Below are 23,376 nucleotides of genomic sequence, written 5' to 3'. Positions count from 1 at the left end.
TGTATGTAGGGATAATTTGACCACTATTATCTTTCACTGGCTCTAATAGATCTAAATCAAATGTTACCATAATATTGTTTATGGCCTCCCCATATGTGTTGTGTGGAAAGTGGGGTGTATTCTCATCACTATTATTTAACATCCCACATGCCCTGGAGGACGAAAGTGGACAAATCGAAGAATTAAAATCACCCAGCCAAATATAGCTAAAAATACATGTTGCTTCTGTTTCAAGCTTCAAGAGGGCATTTCCCAATTCCTCAATAACCTTATACCGTGAGTTATCAAAGATATTGTTATAAAAATTAATTAAAAGCAGCTCTGAGCCTTCCTTCTGATGTACCCATAAAATTTGGGAATGACTTCCTACTGTTATATGTTTAACAACAGTCAACAATAAGTCCACAGATATTAGTATGAGCAAACCACCCTTTGCCCTGCCATGCCGTGACTCAGTAGCTTCTAAACTATAACAAACAAACCCTTCAAAGCTAGGTTTTTCTGGACACCAGGTTTCTGGGAAACATAAAATATCGTATAACCTGATCATGTCCACCCATCCCAGTTTTTCCCCTTTAGATGCCCAACCAGCTATATTCCAGCTAACAATAGATGTGCCCTCCATAGTACAACTTTTATGTTGATCTAAGACATTATCACAGTTAACAACCTCTACACGGGGTACAACCACAACAGGACCACCATTGGTCTCCTCGGTACATGTTAAAATCTGAGTATTCACTCTCTAAAACAGGGGCAGGTTTAAGCCTATTTCCATATTGCAGAGTAGAAATTGCTACCCGAGATTGCTCAGGCTCTATACTAGTCCCATTTAAGTTTCCAACCTGGGCATTTGAGGTTACCCTCAGACAGAGCCTACTAACCTGTGAATGTCAATCATTCAGATCCAGTGTACTCAAGGCTTGGTGTCTATTCTGAGTCGGGATCTCAAGGATTGGGTGCTTGTTGGTATTGGGAAGCCTACTTTGGGTATTAAGATGAGGTACCTTGCTAAGGTGATTATAAAAATACCCCAATGGATGCACACGTACACCATTCTCATCCGGTGTTAGAGAGGCTGCTCTAAGTAGAACAGTTGCAACATGTTGAGGGTGTTTAAAATTAACAATGACGCATTCACCCCTCCAGGTTTTCCTGGCATTACCGATCCAATCTACCCTTCTAGTTGTGAGTATTTGGTCAGAGTAATTTGTTGGGAACCCTCAATGCCTGTTCAGCCAGGAAACAGTTTTATTTTTAAGTGAATCATGTGATTCCTGGAGGGGTTGCGTCAAATTAGAATCCAAAGGCGGGACATTAGAAAGTACAACAACATAGGGTGCACAATCTGGTGGGAGATTAATAAAACGGGTTTTCCTAGTTAATGGGACTGATGTCCCCGCTATACTTGCTTGGACCGCTGTGGCCGGTTCTATCCGGCCCTCCTGTGGACCCAGTTCACCAGGGTTGTTAGTACTAGCTCTTCCCACAGGTAACTTCTGTGCAACGTTGCTGTTTAATACATCCCTAACTTTAGGCCTAGGGTTCTCTTTGTTGACAGTATTGGCACCCAGGAGACTTCCTAGTCTAGACACTTCAGTTGTTAGTAGGTCAATTTTATCCACTAGAGGCTTAACAACAGATTCCAACTTAACCTCTATCAGATTAACTGATAAATAAAATTGCTCAGAGTTCATATTAACTCCATTGTTATTAGTCATAGTCTCCTTGTGTCGAACAGAGTTCTTGGGTATGGTTTCAGTTATTTTCTTGTAAAGTGTTTCCCCCACGCTTAGTCTGAGCTTTTCTACAAGTCCTTACTGCTCTCTTAACTGGAGAGCGCCGTGATGGAGTATCAAGAGGAACATCCGATATGTCCTGGACTGATACATCCTGATCAGAAACTGGTACTACCGGTAGTTCCTCTGGTGAAACATCAATTGTACAAGGAGGATCTATAGACGATACAGAGATACAGAGCTAACAACGGGGGACGTAGACAGTAAGGCTGGAAGAAATTGTCAACTTATGAGTGAGGTAGCTGGGTGATTTCAGGTGTATAGCCTTGTGCGTCATGCAGGCAATTTTCAGCTGTATTCTGGCTTCAAGAGGCAGCCAGTTCAAGGATTTGAAGTCGGGGGAGATATGCGAATGCTTTTTTAATCCAGTGATGAGTCTTGCAGCCGCATTTAGTGACGCTCTGAGGGGTGCAGTTGACGTTAGGGGGAGGCCGCAGAGGGCCACGCTGCCGTAGTCTATGCGAGGGAGGACTAGAGCTTGTACTGCTGTTTGGAAGTCTTTTGCTGGGAGGAAGGGTTTCAGTTTCCTCAAGGTATTTATTTGGAAGTTCGCCCCCTTAGTAGCCTTGCTGATATGCTGCTGCATGTTGAGGTTGGTGTCGAGTGTTATGCCTAGGGATTTTGCTGAGTCCACGATGGTCGGTTGGACATTGAGTGCTGTTAATGCTAGTATTTACCATTAGATGTATTGTTTTGTAATATTTGGCAGCTAAAATAGCTAATAAAAAACGACCGAGATCATAGTATGAGTGCACGTCTATCAGTTAAATACGGAAATGTAGTTTTACAACTTCTTATATATGAAAAACACAAAATAAATATGGATAAATACAGATAAAATGGCCCCAAAAAAAATATGGATAAATACAAACGGAAATGCCCCAAAAATAAATACCATAAAACCGGGAGCCCTAATTATAACTTGAAGACGAATAAAATAATGCCAGCTAAAATATATACTATGGTGATATGGTGTAGAGGGGAACACCAAGAGGGGTCGGGGCGCCATGTTGCTTTATGCACAACGAGCAGCCCTCGGACCCGTCACGGACCTACGGTCTCCGCCTCCCCCGGGGATTCCCAGGCCAGACATTTCACATTGGCTTAATTTCGGTCTCTTAACAGAACCGGCAAAAGGAACAACCCACAGTCTCGCATTCCGGTTGGGTAGCGCGTCTGTCACTCACTTTACCGAGTTCTGCTAGACGTAAACGCCCACTGTCAATCTTCCAATCCATCCTGTACGAAACGAAAACTCCTGCCTTTATTGGTTCACGGAATTATGCCTACACCCGTAATAGTGTCGTGGGAGGTGAGGGCCTACTGACTGAATCGTCCGTTTGACAGGGTACCGCTGCTGTCAGTCATCTAGTGGGCGGTGGTGAGAAAGACCGCTTTCATTACAAATGGATTGACATGACTGTAATCCAATCGATGTGAACAATCGGTTAGAGTAACGTTCTTCGGCACCGCCTGTGATAGTCTGACAATAAGGGTATCAAATCAGGACGTCAGATCAGTCACACAGTCTCTCTTTTGTACCACCCCCTTCAGCCAATGGGGTTCCTGGCCACGGCGCAGGGCGGGACCTGAGACTTTGGCACTTGCCCAATCAGCGTCATTGTTTGTGTGCCGCCGCTGCCGGTGCTGCTGGTTGCCGGCTGCTGTCTGTACCGCAGTGTCTGAGTCCGGTTTCCACACGCCGCTGTTGTGTCCCGTGCAACGCTCCTTCCCACACCCTCCTCCGCGTCCCGGACACGGAGTCAGACCGGGGCCGGTGGATCCTCCCCGGGGACAGCAGCCAGGTGAGGCCGGGGATGAGTTGGGGCCTGGAGAAGGAGGGGCCTGCGGGGGCATTGGGGCGGGCCTGGACCCACCGTCATCACGTCAGTCCTTCATCATCACTACGGCTCACCATCATCTTCCTCGGCTCTTCATCACCACCTCTGCCCATCTTCATCAATGTAGCCTTTCGTCAAAATCACCATGAGCCCTTCATCTCCTTGGCCCTCCTCCCTGACCGCAGTCTAGCCTCTCATTGGCTTTTCATCATCATCATCATCATCATCATCATCATCATCATCATCACTATAACCACAACAACACCCTTACTACAGCTCTTCATCCACTCCTTCACTGCAGCACCAACATCACTGAAGTCTCAATGATCTTTACTGAATCCCCTCACTTCTTATCTTCCTCACGGCAAGCATCATACACACAGGAAGCATCGCCAGCATCATACATACAGCATCAGCATCCGCCTCCACATCACAGCAGCACTTCATCACCCCCCCCCCCCTTCATTACCATCATGCACTTTGAAACTGTAATGAGGGTTGTGCTGTCAAGAGAATCTTGACGCTGCAGTAGGGATTCTTCACTAAAGCATCACCTTCACTAGTGTTACCATTTTACAGGGTCACCCTCATTAAAACATCTTTCCCACCACACTGATATACTCACTGTATTCCTTTGTCGTCGTCCCGTAGCCCCATCATTTTGCTCAACATCATTATTGTCAAAACCATCTAAACGTACAGTCCCCATCACCGTCTCTTTTATCAAGTCTGCTGTATAGAACTATCGTACCCACGCGATCTAATTACATCACCTTTTGATTATCAATTTTTGGCATTTAGTACCATTGTCAAAAGCACTGTTATAGCTTAAATACGTAAACCCTTCAACTCTGCTCAGAGTTCAATTTTGCACCCTTGATGTCCCTCCCAAAACTTTTTTGTACCTGTCTTAGAACTACTATTCAGTTCCCCCAATTAGGTCTCCTGCTCCTTCTCTAGACATTTTAATGCCTTATCTACACTTTCTTGAACCTCATCTGTCTTATCTACAGGTAAACATATCTTTATTCTAGAAGTAACACTTCTATCCATGCTCTCCTTCCTTGTATTTAATTTCTAATACATTTTATCACTATCACATTACTTCATGGACCATGTCTTCAACAAACACTTCCTGTAACTCTCTACCATCCCATGTATTGATATATCACTGTGGGTATCTGCATCATTGCTATATAATTTGAGAAACTTCATATCATCTCCTCGTCCACTTAAATCTAATCTCTCTGGCACCACTACCTTGTTTAAGTGCTCTACTATCCAAAGTTCTGTCATTATTTCATCAGAATGACTTTGAATACTCTGTGCCCCATGATCCTCAGTCTGTCATCCAGTGATGCACCAAACACTTTTCGCTCTCGCAGTTCCCAATTTCATTTTTCTTAGCGCCCATCTTAGTTACACAATTATCAAAAGATGCTTCCATTGTTAGCCTGTTACCTAGGTTATTCATAGGTCCAGTGCAGGCAGCCTCTCTGTTCGTTTTCTCGTTAGCCATCTTCATTAACTTATTGTTTTATCATAACTGTGATCACACATCTCTCATACTGTAACTTCTCGCTGTTGAGTTGTTCCTGTATTTGTTTATCCAACTTGTTTCTCTCTTGAGCACACTTGCACCATCTCTTGACTTCATTGTTCAGGCTCACGAGCCTATGATTTTGTCCCAGTATTGTTTTCATTACGTGCCCCGCTCGACATGCATGTAGCGTCTCATTGCGTGCGTTCTACATACTTTCTTTGCTTTCATCGCTGACCCAAATTCCGACCATTGCCAGCTCATCATCCACCCATGGCTCCATTACGGTGTCTTTCCAACGTCCTCCATGTGCTGCAGATTATCTATCTTGCTCGGCAACCTCTCAGTCTTCATGACATTCTCTCTTGAATGCCAGCTCAAAATGTTCCCATGGCCCCAAAATGCTTATTTGCTATCAGGAGCTCATTGTCACCCTGCACCTAGCTCATTTGGCCATGGCTTCACCTGTTCATCCCAGAATTTCTGCATAATCGTCTCTCTGCCACCAGCCCAACATTTTTGTGTTGTTTTCTCTATCCATCACAGCATTTTCCCACGGCCTATCTCAGCCTAACACAGATTTCCTGTTTTTATTTCCAGACAAGTATGCTAGTCTTCTGTCTACAATATTATTTGGAAACTTATCCTATCTTTATTTTTTACCTTGTTTTTTCCACCATATATTTGTATGAAATGCATTTCTGTGCTACTTTGAAACCTCACATGTAATGGGGTCCACGTGAACCCCTTCTTGGATGGAACGTCACTTCAAAATATTATGCTCACTTGTGTAGTGGCACAAGTCCTACCCCACACTTGCTTCCCTAGGCTCAAAACAATGACCTGTATTTGATGTAGGATGTTGCAAAGTTTACTTCAACAAATGCAGAGTAAAGCCATGTTAAATGTATCATTGTGTGAAGTTTGCAGAGTAAGTGAACACCCATGAACAAGCTTATGCTTCTGTTGCTCCTCAGCCCTGGCACCCCTCTCAACCTCATACCTCACACCACCTCGAAGCCCATTTTGTGTGACTAGGCCCTATGGTTGAAGTGGGCGGTATCTAGTGGGTACAATGTTCCTAATCTTTATTACTTTCACTGAATCAGATCCCTGTTCTTTTTGTTAAAGAAACAACTGTCACTGGATGCTTAATTCTTACCTTCGGGGTGCCTCTGGATGAAAGGGATGAGGGTCTCCTGTACTGTGATGCCATAGGAGAAGCAGACAGTGAAAACAAAAAACAGCCTTGTCATGTTGCCTATTACCTCAAATAAATGTAAATGTGTGCAGTTTGCTCATCAGCAGACTTAAAGGGCGCTTGGGAGCAGTATGTTGCTTTAATTGGTGGGAGGTATTTGAAGCTTTGTGGTGATAAAGCTGTATTTCTAAAGGAAACATATAAAAAGGTTTGCACTGGGTACAGTCTGATTTCAGGCACTTATTTGATCGTAAACGCTAAATCTCTTTACACATTTTTCAGCATCCCATCTTATATTGTAATAGAGTTTTAAAACAACGGTTTGCATAACCACAATGCTTTTTTATGTATCTACCTGAAGTGGAAAGGCCCAAAAAATAGTTGCAGATCACGATGTTCTTTTTTAGCTACTTGCCTGGGACTGCCGCTCCTCAGTCAGTTACCCCAGCACTTTGCACCCAGGATCACATTACCCATACTTTGTTATGCTCTTCAACCGCGGACTTGTCCAAATATCCCCTCATGTCAATCCACACACCTCCTCGCTTCCGGTCTATGTGTAAACCATGTCCTCCTAACATCTGAGACATCCATTGGCTGCAATACCTTCCAGTCACTTGTTTGATGCCCATTAGCTCCTGCACCTCTTCCCTCCTCTCTACTCCTTCTTCGGGACTAGGTCAGACATCCCCTCACTTCAGTCTGCACCACTGGCTCCTCGCACCTCGTTCATCCACTGGCCACAATACCTTCCAGTGACTTTTTTCTATGTCCCTCAGCTCAGGCATCCCTCTCCTCCTGATGTCTGGACCGCTTCTACGTGACTAGGGCAGACTTCCCCTCACTTCAGTCCACACCACTTACACCTGCGCGGCCCTCCCACCTCGCAGTTCAGACACGCAGTTTCTTTCGTCTGGCCACATTACACCCCAGTGCCCTCTTCGTGATGCCCCCTCAGTTCAGGCAACCCTCCCCGACTCACAGCACCTGCAGGCCATCTCCCTCCCAGACTTCAGCTCACACTATCTGGCAATTTCTGGTACCTGCCACCCCCTCCTCCCCCCGTCTATCGCAGACAGACACCCCCTCACTCCTGTCTGGCCCCCGAGCTCAGCCGTCTCCTCTCTCGCCTCCACGCGTGACGCGACCTCACCTTCACACACTGCCCTCCCGTCTGACTGGCATTGCGCCCCCCCTCGCCCTACTGCTTGAATGGGTGACGCCGCCGCTGTCTACCTTAGCGCCTCGCATGCCATGCCCACCCTCGCGGCGCCTCGCATGCCCACCTCACGGCGCCCCGCGAGTGAGAGCCCTGCTGCCCCCATCAACGGCGCAGCCTTTGTTTCCGGCCCAGGGGTGCCTGCCCCTCGGTGCATCCTGTTCGCTTCGGCCCTGATTATTATTGAGCGACGTGTTCGCCTCGCGCTGCCCGGCCCGTGACTCTCGAGCTCTCCGGGGTTCATTCTTGGATTAAACCCCCCCACACCCCCCCCCCCCACAACCCACGAACGTTTAAAATGAGCGCCTCCGCCCGTATGTCATTCGGTCTGAGCACGCACTTTGAAGTTGGGGGGCGGCGGCGTCTGAGTGAGCCGAAGCGCCCCGACTTTGTGGCTGCTCCAGCGGCTGAAGACTGAGCCTCGCTGGCAGTGCCAGGTTGAGTCTGCCTGTTTCGCGTTCGCCTTCGCCTTTCCACATCGTTCTTCGCGGGCTGACCCTCCTGTTCAAGTGTGCAGGGCATTGTGTACTCATCTAGGGAGAGGATGTAGCCTAACGGCTAGAACTACGACTTTGGAGCTGGGGAACCGGGTTCATGTTGGCAGTGATTCTGGGCAAATCACTTAATCTCCCCGTGCCTATCAAACATGATGTTTAGTAGTACAACCAGTATTTGCGAAAGAATGCACTTATAGAACACAGTTTTAATGTTTGGTCATAGCTGAGGGCTATGCCCCCCTAAAAATATATATCTGGCTAAGGGCCTGAGTTGGTCCCTCCAGCTGAATTTTCTCTAGGTTTCAGCGGTGACTAGTGTGGGGCTGTGGGGTAGATGGGCACCCGAGCTTTAGTCGATCTGCCCACGTGCCCAGATTATGGCAGCGCTCTTATTGGATTAACCCTCTGATATCTCTCATTATGCCATAGCTCAAATTATGTCAGAATCATAACTCTGGCATATTGACAGTGGCAGTAAATGCACTGTATGTAGAAGGTGAAATTATTCATAACATGATTCGCTTACGCAAAGCTTGTGAGTATCCCAAGACTTAACATAAATAGAGGTCCGTTATGTTCAGGGGTCTGTTCTACTCAAAAAGGTGGCAGAATCAAAGCCATGCTAAATTGATATTACACCTCAGGGAATTATTCCTTTAGTTGTGCTACACACACACATATATATATATATATATATATATATAATCTCGCATTAGTTTCTGAGGAAGCCTCTTGCAAATGACTCTAATTTCCTTTTAAGCTACGTTATTTGGTGTCCACTGATTAGTTTGCCACCGAGGACCAACATGACCGCTCACAGTTTGATCTACTCCACTTGACCACATTGTGTGTTTTTTGGGCAGAAGGCTTTTTCATCAAACTGACCCTCAGTTCCTTACTTCCCATAAAAGTGAGTGTGTTGCAAGCACTAGATCAATGCATCGTTTATCTTTGACACCTAGATGAACTCTGCAAAGTCATCTAGGAGTGAAAAATGTTATGGACCAGTACTCAACGCTCTTCACATCTGTAAGTTTGCTTTGCAATTGTAAAATTTGGGATTTCACTCGTAAAAGGATTTACTCGCATGAAGATTTTCATGAGAATTTAATCAAATGAGAAAAATGTTTTTACCCACAGGACCTGGAAATAGGTGGGAAGCCGTAGTTATGGGGCTGAAACGCTCCATGAAAATGTGCCCATCCATAAGCTTACATGGTTAACAGTATTTTTTTTCAAGGTCGAAAGAGGCCCCTCCCCCTCCAAATAGAAAGGAGATGGTACAGGGAAAGGAGTTGCTTCATATGAGAATCCCCCCCCCCCCCCCCCCCGGAATAAAAAGTTTGTCATATAAATTTGCAGTTGCCCAGTAAATCCCTCCTCCCCCTTGCACATCTGCACACATATATTTGAGTATGGCTTCCAGACCTACTTCTGTAAACTTTTTTATTATTTACTGAGTCATAAATATGTATCAATGCATTGTTGTAGTGCTGCATGTGCACTTGTGTGATGTTCTTACTATTTGGGCCTCTTATTTTTTATTTACATCTTACCCATGTTGGTTTTACACATTTTCGATTATTTTTTAAATATTGGAATACAACAGACACATTTTATTAAACAATGACTTAGAGAAATAGCATTTAAAGTTGTCATTGAAAGTTGTATTACACTATAGCAAATCTGCGTATATGTTTCAGATTTTTTTTAAATCACTTTATTTTATTTTATTCTGAAAATAATTTAAAGGATATCTTAACAAAACTGTAACCTCCATCTTTTATTTTTTAAGTTCAAGTATTTTTTAGGAGCATTTTATTTTGAAGGCAAACCATGACCAATCTTGCTTTTATTCTTTTAGAAATATTTGCATGTAATCAAGGAGCATTGTGGGAGCATTCTAAATGGCTAAAACTCTTTAAGATTTGCAAACATTTGGATACGTTTTTATATTGTAACCACTGTGAGTAATGCAAACTTAGCTTGCCATTAGGTTTATTTATTTTAGTGCTTATCCTACTAGTATAAAGTTGAAATTGCGTACTTGAATAGGTGATTTTGAACATATTATTGACCTAGATAAAAATCTGGTCATGGATGGAAACAGTCCTTTTCCCCACTGGCAGACAAAGTGTTTCTGCTGAACGGGTCTGGACCTTATCGTCTAGATGACGAAATACACATGAAAACTTGTTCTTGCAGCAGTGTTCGGCTAGCAGTGATGTTGCATGTGTTTACATTCAACTCGAAAGGATCAGATTTCTGTTAATTAGCAATAGCACTAAAGCCGCATACATAATATTGAAAAATATATTTGATTTTCTTCAAATGGAATACTGCTGTGGTGGAAATGTGCAATAGAAAGTTTATGTACGTTTTGTAAATTAGGTAAAAGCTATTAAAATTATTTTTGTGAAATAGTATTATCCATATTATGTCAGTATCAGCATGCATTTATGGCCTGACTTTCTGAAATATGTGCGAGTTACACATTCCACACAGGCATCCAGCAAAATGTCCTTTTGGAAAACAATGCATATTTTCACTTGCTGACTCTATACACTTCAGAGCTGTAGAAATGTCCACGTTTGGTGTGGTGAACAGAATGAGCGGGAAAAGGTTTTACGGCTGTAATCTGTTCAGAGTTTTCCAGGTATTGATAGCAGTTTATCTCACTTTGGAAGATTAGAAGAAAGTGTTGTGCTTTATGTGGAAAACTTTATGGGATGCCTACTGGGGGGAAGATCTTGACCCCGAATTCCACCAAAGTTGATGTGCATGTGGTTGGATGTCCAGTCATAAGGACGGTTCAGTAAAGAAGTATTTGCATTCTGCTATGTTTATCATAGATAAGTACATGAATTGTCCTGGTAACCTGAGGGGTGGTAAGTAAAGGAGATGGAGGGCCTGATGTACTAAACTCTTTTGTGGGTGCAAACCCTGAAATTCACATTTCACAGTTTGGGACCACATAACCCATTCACGATTTGAAAAATCTTTCTGACGCATGTAAGGACTTTTGCAACTCTTTCCACATCACAAATAGATGTGAACGTGGTGTCCCCCTCTTCTGTCGATCAATGGTTTTATGACTGTAGGTTTGGTGGAAAACCGTTTACAATCCCCTGTTGTGGAAGTAACTGATTCACAAAGAGCAAGCACCTTTGTAAATCTTGCCTGCTGCTTTGGGGGGAGCAGTCATTGGAAAATTGTCTGCTCCCCTGATATCTTCACAACCGGTAAGCATTTTAAATCCCTTTAATGAACATGAGCAGCTTAAAAATATATATTTCCCATTTGGGAATGTAAATTCAGGTCAAAGGACAGACGTCACTTGCAAGTCTCAATTCCTACATTCGTAGCCAATCACAGGGGTTGCAAATTGGGGCCTAACTAATTAAAATAGAGTGAGCAGGTCGTTTTGCAACCCAGTGCAAAGTAATTCATAGGTTGCATCACATATTGCATGTGTGTTCACAAAGCAGTCAATGTGCCCATTATGCATCCTGGTTTGTGAATGGACGTTTGCACATCAGGTCCATAATGTGGATAAAATGTGACTCATACTCAGACCTGCATATCCGTTTGTCATTGTGTCGCATTTATGATCAATTGTGGATTGGTTGATGCAAACATAATGTGATTAACTGTATTTCATTTGTGAAAAAATTAGTTCTTTGGTGTTTAGCGTCCAGAATTAGGCTGTTACACTGCAGACGTAAAGAGTTTTGTTCAGTAGTTTTCCTGCTTTGCTTGCACTTACTCCTGCTCCTCTGTTATTCACCTTCATCAATCTAGGTAAAAAACAAAACATTTGGGTCTGAATAGGAGTATTTGATTTTTTTTAGTTGTTGTTGAAAGCTTTTATTCGATATGCAAGATATCTTGAAAGCATACATACACAAGAAACATGTTTGTAAAACAATGCAATGTACGTCAGACATTTAAATGTTAAAACAGATAAAAATAGAAATATTCCATGATAAATTAGCTAAAAAATTAATTCAATTGAAACAAAGTCTCTTGTAACGAATCAGCCATGCATGTTTTAAAAACTTGGAGACACCACAAACTATTAGAGAGGTAGAATCGGTCATTAAGATCCGTAGTGCGACCAGATGCCTACGTGTTCCCAGGCGTTTAAAAAGGGGTTTGAGACAATATCTCCTGGGTTTGATATAATCTGGGCACTCAAAGAGTATATGTGCTACAGATTCTGGCCTAGATGGGCAGAGAGAACAAAAAGATGTTCGGTGTGCTCCCTTCCATTTTGCTACAAAGGTCCCAATCGGAAGGGTACCAACCCTAAATTTATAGTACAGGGACCTGTCAGCTGGCAGGGAGATTAGGTCCAAAAAGGGTTCAAAAACAGCCACATCCTTTAGTTCCAAAAAAGATGTGGTCAGATTGCAATGGTGATGGTTCCTGACAAGATTGCCAGAAACCCACTCCCAATATATCTTTTTGAGGTCAGCCTTTGGTGGAGCAGATTTTGAGATCCAACAGTCCCCCAAGCCCAACTCCCCCAAAAGACTTTTTGTGTCCCTCAGCCACTTGATCTTGGCCCAACCTCCCATGTCCATTATCTCTGCCAGGCCGTCAGCATAAGACTTCAGCTCCGGGACCCTCCAAATGCGGGACCAAAGAAGCAGTGGACGAAGGCGAGCCTGATCTTTAATACTCTTGCAGCCAACGTCCAGGAGCACCGGGACTGTCGGGGTGCTTAAAGGGAGGACTAGGAGATCCTTCAAGAGTTTGTTCTTGGCCTTAGTGAGAGCGTCCATATTGCAATGACCCCATATCTCTGCCCCATACAGTGCTGATGTTACGCCTCTTGCCTTGTAGATCTCGATTGCAGGGCTCACCGCTTGTCTCGGAGATGCTCGGTATTCTCTGAGAAAGGCACCTCCTACCTTTTTATGGTTGAGAACCATCTTATCAATATGGGCGGACCAGTTCATATTGTCAGTAATACGTAGCCCTAGGATTTTTTTAGGTAAGGGTAACTTGGTGGGGTTGTGCCTTTATCTGTGATAGTGGTCTGGGTAGGTTCTCACTTCTTGAGATTTGGACACAGGTGAACTCATTCTGTTTGTGATCAGGAGCTTTGGTGAATCCTTAGCTTCATTGACTTGGCCTTGGATGAGTTATTGTCTTGTGATCATGTTCTCGGTGGATTCTTTCCTGTGATCCATTACTAAATGGTCCTTTACTGTCTCTGATTGATCGGATCCGGGTTTTGTTTGTGTCATTGTCTCTCTTTTTGTATTTTATTGTTATTGGTAATATGTTTTACACCACATAATGAAAGTATTATACCATACTCCTAGAGGTCCGTTCAACTGTCAACATATGTGAAGAAAGTAGTGCTTGCATATCAATCCTCAACACATTCTCCTCAAAGTTTCTCTCTTGTAACCGGTGTTATTTAGTTTGCCAAAGCTTCATCATATTCAGAAAAAGTTCAATTGCGGGTGCAAGGGAGGGGGTGTGATTAAATTAATCTGTGATAGAAAAATAGACCAGAAAGTGTGAGAAGGATCCCTGGGGCTACCAAGGTTGTGTAAGGGAGATCGGGGCCAGGCGGAGAGAGGAATAGGAGGGGAGAGGTTGTTGTATTGTTGGATATATGATGCAAGTAAGGTTCGTTGCGTAGGGGAGAGTGGACAGTGGTGTAGGTTGCAGAATGTCAGGCACAGAAAATAATCTTACACCAAATGCCACCTTGAGCGGCGATCACATTACTAGCCATTCAAATTCTCCAGCCTCATTTATCACAGCTGAACAGGATAACTTCCCTAAGACATAAACCTTCTACTTAACTAACGTTCTTGTTAAAAATGTGGTCCTGTGCTCTGCACATCAACTCCTCCTGGGCCCCTACAGGCCTCCGTCTTTTTAGTAAACGTCATCCTATACGTACTTGTAGTCCTTCCAGTCTTGGTGACTCCTTTGCCAACCAGTCAGCATTTGATAGGGGGCCGTAACACCCCAGTAATCTATAGAGGGTAAAATAAACATCTTCCAGTAAGCTCCATAAGATACTCTGACCAAAGCTGCTCCAACTAGAACTGTAAATGCCTCTATAAGATGCTCCATAGCGTTGCATCAATTGAGAGCTGCCTTAAAATGCTGCTTGCTTCCACAACCTCACAAAGCAGCTGCTCACTTTTATCCGTGGCCACCTTTTACAGCTAAATATTGGTCAGTTCCTTCAAAGGTGTTGGCTGGACCGTCTTTAGACCATTGAACTCTTTCGTTCGTAAACCACTGTCATAACTTGGTAGAACAAAGGAGCAAGCGGGGGTGTTGTCAGCCACCTTTCCCCTTGCCAAATAAACTCATTCATCGTTGTGTCCACCTGGGCAGTAAAACCTCTTGCATCCCTCCAAGTCGTTCCCTTTATTATTTACCTTGGACCTCAAGCTCGTGCCATCGGAGGCCGGGCTGTTTAGTGGGGGGAAATGTCCTCCACATTTTTAGATAACAAGGAAGGTCTTGACTTCTTATGTGTTTCCCATAGCTCCAGTCACTGGTGTGCTTCACAGTTGACATCTGCAGCTCATTTTCTTCAAGCCCATCTTGGGACAAGCAACACCCCTGTCTTCTGTTCAGGCATATGATGTCGAAACGTTAGTCTTTCAATGCAGAGCTCAGAGAGATAGAAATCCTTTGAGCCCATGTGGTTGCATCCCCAGTCGTTTTGCCGTCTTCAGTGATCAAGTACTGTGTGGTTTCTCACTTTTGTTTCTGATCGAGTTAAGATCATGCTTATGTTATCACCCTTCAAGATTTTGACCCTGTCTGAAATCTTGTCCCCTCTAATTTTGAACATTCTCACTTTCGTCTTTAATCAGGCGTTTGTATTTCTAGAATTCCTATTATAATGTGTTCCTGCATGGGTCTCGCCTCTGCTGTCTAAGATTTCCTGTCTTGAAGAACCTTATTGGGTTAATGCTACCTCCTTTTGTAATTTTTTACCTTCTCTTGTGATTGGGATGTTTCTGGATCTATTCACTGCTCATTGATTTGTTCTGGATGGGCCCTCAACCTTCTGTGATCAAGGGCTGGGAGGTAACTAGATCTCAGATTGATTCTATTCTACTCCTGAGACCAGTACTTTATTAGTGAGTTCTTGTTTTACATGATCAGGCTCTTTTGTTGGTTCTGTGATAAAGTCCAGGATGAGGTTTCCCGTCCTCTGATCAGATCGTAGTTTGATCCACTCGGTCTTGGGTGGTTTTTGCATTGTGAAATCAGCAATGTCTTGGAGAAATTAAAGTTTTAAGTTTACAAACATTGCAGTTTGTGAAATGGCAGAGTTTTACAAACACTGTAGCTGTAGGGAAAAAGCAAAAGCCTTCTCATGAGAGAAATCTACCCTGATAAGTCTTTTTTTCACGCGTAAAATGTACTTACCGTTTCATTTTTCAGTTTTTAAAAAAACGTCTTGCAACCTTTGCAAAATGTGTGAAACATGGGCACAATGTCACAACGTTTGCCTGGGAAACCATTGTGCACCGTTTCATTGATCATATCCTGGGTGGATTCTTGGTGCTTCTTCTGACTTAGTCCCCTGGGGATTTTTGCCTTCTGTTTTAGGAACCTTAGATGGCCTTTTGCTTTTTTGACTTAGTTTTAGGCTTTTGCCTATTCTTAATTAGTTTCAAGGATGGTTCTCCCCTCTTAAGATCAGGCGTGCTCTTAATTGCTTCTCAGCGACTGTGATTTATGCTGGAGTCGATTCTTGACTCATTCTGCAAGAGGGCCTAGGCTGGTTCCCAGCGTCCTCCTGTGTAAAGGTAATTTTTGGCTTATCAACACAGTTAATCAAAATTGGGTGGGTGTTCTCCTCCTGTGGCCAGGTCCTGGTTGGCGATTGCCTTCTGTGATTGGGTCTTGGGTGAGTTTTTACCTCCTTCACCTTAGTTTGAATGGGTTCTCCCCTTCTTCTGTGATCGGTCCTTTGAATTGCATCATCCTTCACTGATCCGATACTGGGCATGTTTTTATTTCTTTTTTTCTGATTGTACCTGAATCAGTTCTCATTTCTTTCTGAGATCATATCGGGGATGAGATTCTAACTTCCTCCTTTGATTAGGTCTTGAGAGAGTTGTTTTCTCTAGTGTTTTGGGGTCTTGGATGAGTTATCAACTTCTCCAGTGCTGAGACCATGATGGTGTTTGATTATTGAATGAGGTGATGGGTGGGTTCTCCTCTTCTATGAACCAGCACTGTGAGGGTTAGCATCTCCAGAATCAGTACCCGAGTGTTTTTTATTTTACTATTCTCTTAGGGATACTGTTGTTCACAATTTTACATAGATTTGTAGGCCACTGCCTTAGCACAATATTTATACATTTGACTTGACACAACCACAACATTGCACTACACTAGTGAAACAAGTACAGAGTTAATATATAACAATCTTCTGACAAGTTTAGGAAAAAGGTTTGCGAGGACGCCTTGGAGCACTTTACATGGACACTCAGGCTTGCTGCTTGGACTGGTTTCCCCCCGCCGCCGCCGCTGTTTGTGATCGCGAGCGGCCGCCGAGCGGGGGAAACTACACCTCCCAGACGTCCTGAGGACTACGCCCCCCTACACCACGTGACCAGTGGGCCTCAAAAGAACGCGAGCACTGCCGCGTCGCGGGACGCGCGCGGATCGCCGGGAGAAGCCCGGGACAAGGGCGGGGCCATCTGCGGCCGTCCGAGGCCTGGAGAGGCAGGGCAGGGCCACCCCCCTGACAAGCGTGACTCTGGTTAGTGCACTATTGTGCTATTGACTTTCCATGTTGACTACTGTTATGGCTGTGAACCGTAAAAATGCGCACCCCATGGGGGAAGGAGTGGTAGGCACAATGGATGCTTTTTTGATTAGAGCTGGTTCAGTATTGCAACGCGAGATAAGTCTAGCGGAAAAACGTCTCTCCCAAGGTTTAGCTGAGGCACAGAATAGATCCTCATTGGGAGCTATTAGCAATGCTAAGTCGCCTGCTGTAAACCTCAACCCTGTACCCCTTATCAGGGGGACGGGTCAGGCTTCAGGGTTGGGTAGCACACAAGATAATATAAACATATCCACTGATGACCCAAGTGAAGCCGAGCACGGTGGGCTCCCTCATGCTCCCTTGACACCTTTATCTGATATGGCTATTCTTGCTCCTCCTGGTACTCTACCGGTTACACTAAATTCCTCGCGGTTGTCAAACACACCTAGGACTTCTATGACTACCTCATCTAAAGAAGTTACTCCCAAGTCTACCCCATCTTTGGCAGCAAGACTTCGCTCTCATCGTGGAGTGGTAGAACATAAAGCACAAGGTCAGGGCACAAAGAAAACCTTACCAAATCCTACTATTCAAAACAAACTAAATAGTAAGGAAGTTGGGGGTGCGAGACCAAAAACTACTTATGCTACTGCTAGGGTTAAGCAAGGGATTACACTAAAATCTATGGGTACTCAAACAGACAACTCTATCCCACCACTTGATGTAGGGTTAGAAAGAAGGTTTGCCACCTTAGAAACATCACTGAAGGACTCCCTAGAATTATTGTTTAGGGGGACAATGGCCGAAATTGAAAAGGATCTGGTAGCAAGTCTCTCACAATTTACTGCGAGAATTGAGCACATGTATAAAAATCTGAGGATGGCGGGGAATAGTTCTACACACCAAAAGAGCAACCTCCCACCATTACCCTTGTTAGTAGACAAGGAAGCGGCAAGTTATGGCACAGCAAGGGCTTTGTGATATTTGGAGATTTAAAGCTGCACAGCAGACAGGATTTACCTTTTATAATAAAAAATACAAGCATAGTTCACGGATAGATTTTTTTTTGGTGGACACTAGGTTGAAAGAGCGGGTCACGAACGTAGAACATATAGGGGCACATCTATCAGATCACTCAGCTGTGAGTCTAAACTTAAGATTGGAAATAGATTAAATGAGTTCTGTCTGGAGACTGGATCGAACAATTTTAGCAGATGAAGAATTTCTAGAAGCGTTTAAAGAGGAGATACAAGTCTTTTTAGATGTGAATGTGGGTTCAGCTAAGGAGGATATAGTATGGGAAACTTGCAAAGCGTTTATGAGAGGGAGAATGGGAGCTCAGGGGGCCAAGAAGCGGAGACTGTATCATAGTTTGGTTACTAATCTGGAAAAAGAAATTCGAAATTGTGAATCTAGTCGAACTGCTCAGGGAGGTAACATTTCAGAAGAGGCAGTTAAGAATAAGCATTTAGATTTAAAGATACAACTTACGGCAGTACTTGCTCAAAGAGCTAAAGAAAGATGGGAAGCTAGTCAGTTGGCACACTTTTCATATGGAGAGGGATGTGGCAAGTTATTAGCGTGGAAAGCTAAGAAAGACGTCATACGTAATCAAATTAAAGAGATTAAGAAGTCGGACACAGGGGAAGGCATAACAGAAAGGAAACAAATTGTAGAAGCATTTCATGACCATTTTGTGAATGTGTATACAGAGGATCTTTGTCCAAATAAAGCAGAGATAGAAAGCTGGCTACCCTTAGTGAAACCACTTTCAGTGGATGATATGCGGGAGTTAAATAAGGAAATTACTCAAGAGGAGGTGAGGAAAGTGATTAAGGAGAGTAAAAGAGGGAAAGCCACTGGGCCAGATGGCCTCCCAGGAGAAGTATACAAAGTCTTAGGAGACACAATTGCTCCCACATTATGTCATTTGTACAATAAAATCTTTAGAGGGGAGGTAATAATACCAAGCTCATGGAATGAGGCAACTATTATTCTAATACTTAAACCAGGGAAATCACCAAAGAGTTTGGATGCTTATAGACCTATCTCACTTTTAAATTGTGATTACAAATTCTTCTCTAAAATACTAGCGGATAGACTCGGTAAAATTATGCATAAATTGATCCACGAAGACCAAAGGGGTTTTATCAAGATGAGATACCTAAAAGAGCTTACATACTCATTGATAGGAATGATAGATATAGCTTCCAATTATGAATATCCCTTGGCAGTGATCGCGTTAGACGCTGCCAAGGCTTTTGATCGAGTTAACTTCACATATTTAAAAACACTCCTGCAATTTCTTAACTTAGGAGACAAATTCACGCAATCTATTTTTTCTTTGTATTGCTCACCAACATCGCGTGTATTGGTTAATGGGACTCTCACACACCCTATCAAAGTAATGCGGGGCACCAGACAAGGATGCCCTTTATCACCCTTGCTTTTTAATTTATATATAGAGCCTCTTGCCTGCAAAATTAGAGCTTCAGAAGAGATACCTCCTTTTGTTGTGATGGACTGGTCAAAGAAACTTGGATTATATGCAGATGATATTATTGTTTATTCCTCAAATCTGGTCGGTTCTTTGGAAAATCTAGTTAAAATAACAAAGGATTTTGGAAAGATCTCTGGTTATCAGTTAAACCAAGACAAGACTGAGATAATGACCTGGAATCTTAACACAGGAGGGGTAAAAACGACAGCAGAAATGAGATACCTTGGGGTCAGGATTACACAAAAAATTGAAGATCTGACAAAAACAAATTTTGATAGGGTCAAAAAAGAAGTTGTGGAAACCCTAAATGGATGGAAGAATCTACCTCTTTCAATATATGGACGATCTAATCTTGTAAAAATGGTGATTGTACTGAAAATTACTTTTTTGTTTGAGACTATCCCGTTGGGTTTTAAAAAGGAATGGCTGGTTAAGTTACAGAGCACGATAACATCTTTTATTTGGGCGTCAAAGGCCTCTCGGATTTCATGGAAGAAAATACGGAGGAGAATCAATAAAGGAGGGTTGGCGGCCCCAGATATACAAATTTATGCATGGGCTTTTTGCTTAAAAAATTGCAGGATGTTGTTGGGTACCCTACCGAGTTTTTCGATTGGCGAAATGTTTGGAATTTTGCTGAAAAGGTCTGGATATCATGATTTTGGTTTTCTGTATAAGTTTGCAGACCCTAATTTTTTTAAAAAGGTGAGACTTAAGACTTTGAGAGACTTGGCTGAGATATGGTATAAAATTAGAAGAATATCAAAATTGCCCTACTTTAGCTACATGGCTCCAATATGGGAGTCTCCTGGTGCTCCATCCTGGACAAAAGACGCCCTAGCACTGCATCTGAAAAAGGAACCTGCTCTGCAAAGGTGGAAAGATTTGTTTCAAGATGGCAAACTTATAACATGGGGTTTTTGCCAGCAAATGTGGGGTCCGGTTTTTTCAAAATATAAATATCTACAGATCCAAAGCTGGGCAAATGACTTGGAAACAGAGATCGGAACTGAAAATGAGTTTGAGTTAAAGTTGGAGACAGGGATCTTTAAGAAGGAAGTGGCCTTTTGGTACTGGCAAATACTAGAAATGGAAGATGGATCATTCGTTTTGCCAGAGACCCTGTGGATGGATAGCTTGCCAAGGATCGCGACAGAAAACCAATGGCAAGTAATTATGTTCATGCTCTACAGCATGGGTACTCACAAACTTTCTCTCAGGGGCCAAATTTACAGTTTGGTTTGTGTCCGAGGGCCGCATCGGTGGGGGGCGGGGTCAGTGGGGGAGGGGACGGGGCTAGAGCAACAACATAAAACTGACCATGAGGTTGATCGCCTTCGTCCACTGTGCCGTCCCAGCATACACACATCTCTGTCTTTCTCTCTCAGTCTCCCACCCTCTCTCTAGCTCTCTCCCTCTCTCTAGCTCTCCCTCTCTCCCTCCCTCCTCTGTCTCACTCTGACTGTCTCACTCTGACTGTCTCACTCCTTCTATCTCACTCCCTCTCTCTCACCCCCTCCCTCTCTCTCTCCCTCCCTCTCTGTCTCCCTTCCTTTCCCTCCCTCTCTCTCTCCCTCCCTCTCCGTCTCCCTCCCTTTCCCTCCCTCCCTCACTCCCTCTCCGTCTCCCTCCCTTTCCCTCCATCTCACTCACTCTCCGTCTCACTCCCTTTCACTCCCTTTCCCTCCCTCTCCCTCCATTTCCCTTCCTTTCCCTCCCTTTCCCTCCCTATCAGTCTCCCTCCCTTTCCCTCCCTCTCACTCCCTCTCCGTCTCCTCCCTTTCCCTCCCTCTCAATCCCTCTCACTCCCTCTCTGTCTCCTCCCTTTCCCTCCCTCTCACTCCTTCTCCGTCTCCCTCTCTTTCACTCCCTCTCCGTCTCCCTCCCTCTCACTCCCTCTCCATCTCCCTCCCTTTCCCTCCCTCTCCCTCCCTCTCCCTCCATTTCCCTCCCTTTCCCTCCCTCTCCCTCCATTTCCCTCCCTTACCCTCCATCTCACTCCCCATCAGTCTCCCTCCATTTCCCTCCCTCTCCCTCCATTTCCCTCCCTTTCCCTCCATGTCATTCCCCATCAGCCTCCCTCCCTTTCCCTCCCTTTCCCTCCCTCTCAGTCTCCCTCCCTTTCCCTCCCTCTCCGTCTCCCTCCCTTTCCCTCCCTCTCCGTCTCCCTCCCTTTCCCTCCCTATCAGTCTCCCTCCCTTTCCCTCCCTATCAGTCTCCCTCCATTTCCCTCCCTCTCCTTCCCTCCCTCTCCTTCCCTTTCCCTCCCTCCCTCTCCGTCTCCCTCCCTATCCCTCCCTGTCTCCGTCTCACTCCCTCTCCCTCCCTGTCCGTCTCACTCCCTCTCAGTCTCACTCACTTCCTCCCTCTCCCTCCCTCTCCCACTCACTCCCTCTCCGGCTCACTCACTCCCTCTCACTCACTCCCTCTCACTCTCATGCACTCCCTCTCACTCACTCACTCACTCCCTCTCACTCACTCACTCACTCTCACTCACTCACTCACTCTCACTCACTCATTCCCTCTCACTCACTTACTCCCTCTCACTCACTCCCTCACTCCCTCACTCACTCACTCCCTCTCACTTACTCCCTCTCACTCACTCCCTCACTCCCTCTCACTCACTCACTCACTCACTCCCTCTCACTCACTCACTCCTTCCCCACTCCCACTTACTCACTTACTCACTCCCTCCCTCTCATCCCTCTCCCTCCACTCCTTTCACTCCCTCCTCTCACGCCCTCTCTCTCACTCCCTCCCTCTCTCCCTCTCACTCACTCCCTCTCACTCTCCTCCCTCCTCTCACTCCTCCCACTCACTCACCCTCCCTCTCACTCACTCCCTCTCACTCACTCACTCCCTCTCACTCACTCACTCCCTCTCACCACTCACTCACTCCACTCACTCACTCCTCACTCACTCACTCTCTCTCACTCACTCCCTCACTCCCTCTCACTCACTCACTCCTCTCACTCCCCTCACTCCCTCCTCTCACTCACTCCCTCACTCCCTCTCACTCACTCTCTCACTCCTCTCACTCCCTCACTCCCTCACTCCTCTCACTCACTCACTCCCTCTCTCTCACTCACTCCCTTCTCTCACTCACTCCCTCTCTCACTCACTCCCTCTCTCTCACTCACTCACTCCCTCTCTCTCACTCACTCCCTCTCTCTCACTCACTCCCTCTCTCTCACTCACTCCCTCTCTCTCACTCATTCCCTCTCTCTCACTCATTCCCTCTCTCTCTCTCACTCCCTCTCTCTCACTCCCTTCCTCTCACTCACTCCCTTCCTCTCACTCACTCCCTTCCTCTCACTCACTCCTTCCCTCTCACACTCAATCTCCCTCACTCACACACTCCCTCCCTCCCACTCACTCCCTCCCACTCACTCCCTCCCACTCACTCCCTCCCACTCACTCCCTCCCACTCACTCCCTCCCACTCCCTCCCTCTCACTCACTCCCTCTCACTCACTCCCTCTCACTCACCCCTCCCTCTCACCCCCTCCCCCTCCCTCTCCCTCACTCCCTCTCCCTCACTCACTCCCTCTCACTCACTCCCTCTCACTCACTCCCTCTCACTCACTCCCTCTCTCTCACTCCCTCTCTCTCACTGACTCCCTCTCACTCACTCCCTCCCTCCCACTCCCTCCCTCTCATTCCCGCTCACTCACTCCCTCTCTCTCACTCACTCACTCTCTCTCTCTCACTCATTCCCTCTCTCTCACTCATTCCCTCTCTCTCACTCACTCCCTCTCACTCACTCCCTCTCTCTCACTCCCTCTCTCTCACTGACTCCCTCTCACTCACTCACTCCCTCCCTCCCACTCCCTCCCTCTCATTCCCGCTCACTCACTCCCTCTCTCTCACTCACTCACTCTCTCTCACTCATTCCCTCTCTCTCACTCATTCCCTCTCTCACTCACTCCCTCTCACTCCCTCTCTCTCACTCACTCCCTCTCTCTCACTCATTCCCTCTCTCACTCACTCCCTCTCACTCCCTC

At 45.1% G+C, this 23,376-nt stretch overlaps 1 protein-coding gene across 4 annotated transcripts in view; it reads left to right on the top strand.

Annotated features, from left to right (window-relative positions):
- Positions 1-3,416: 3,416 nt before the first annotated feature.
- Positions 3,417-23,376, top strand: part of GATAD2B (GATA zinc finger domain containing 2B) — a 313,011-nt gene continuing 293,051 nt past the window's right edge. The window contains exon 1 of one of the 4 annotated variants that reach the window (XM_078669093.1): positions 3,417-3,604. The gene's annotated coding sequence lies outside the window, so the exon portion shown is untranslated. The remainder of the gene's footprint in view (positions 3,605-23,376) is intronic. The other 3 variants (XM_078669094.1, XR_013603500.1, XM_078669088.1) reach the window with 3 other exon arrangements.

This window comes from Lissotriton helveticus, chromosome 12, assembly GCF_964261635.1.
Source record: "Lissotriton helveticus chromosome 12, aLisHel1.1, whole genome shotgun sequence".
Classification (NCBI taxonomy): Eukaryota; Metazoa; Chordata; class Amphibia; order Caudata; family Salamandridae; genus Lissotriton; species Lissotriton helveticus.
Note: the sequence above shows the minus strand (reverse complement) of the source record. Positions and strands in the feature narration are given on the sequence as shown.